Source organism: Bison bison, unplaced genomic scaffold (genome assembly GCF_000754665.1).
Source record: "Bison bison bison isolate TAMUID 2011002044 unplaced genomic scaffold, Bison_UMD1.0 scf7180017863938, whole genome shotgun sequence".
Taxonomy (NCBI): Eukaryota; Metazoa; Chordata; class Mammalia; order Artiodactyla; family Bovidae; genus Bison; species Bison bison.
Window position 1 is genome coordinate 430,926 of NW_011494510.1, and position 466 is coordinate 431,391.

Genomic DNA, 466 nt, shown 5'->3' on the forward strand with positions numbered 1-466 from the left:
TACTTTTTTTTTTTTTTGCTACCCCAAGTCTTCTTAGTTGAGGCCCTCAGGGTCTTCCATCAGCATTGTGATTTTTTTTTAAGTTATGGTATGCAGGATCTTTAGTTACATCATAGGAACTCTTATTTGCATGGGAACTCTTACCTGCAACATGGGGGATCTGGTTATCTGACCAAGGATTGAACCCAGGCACCCTCCATTGGGAGTGCGAAGTCTTAGCCACTGGACCATCAGGGAAGTCCCTTAATAGAGCTATTATTTATCCATCTCTTTTTATACTGACAGAGGGTAAGGTCAGGAGTTAGAAAAACAGCAACTAGAAATGGGATTGTCTATGATTGAAATGGATGATAATAGATGACTACTATTTGCTGCAACTGTCTAGCAGAATGGCTGACACAATGCTAATTCCAAGAAAAGTCTTCTTGTTGAGAAGAATACTTTTTTTTTTTTTTTTTCCAGGGGG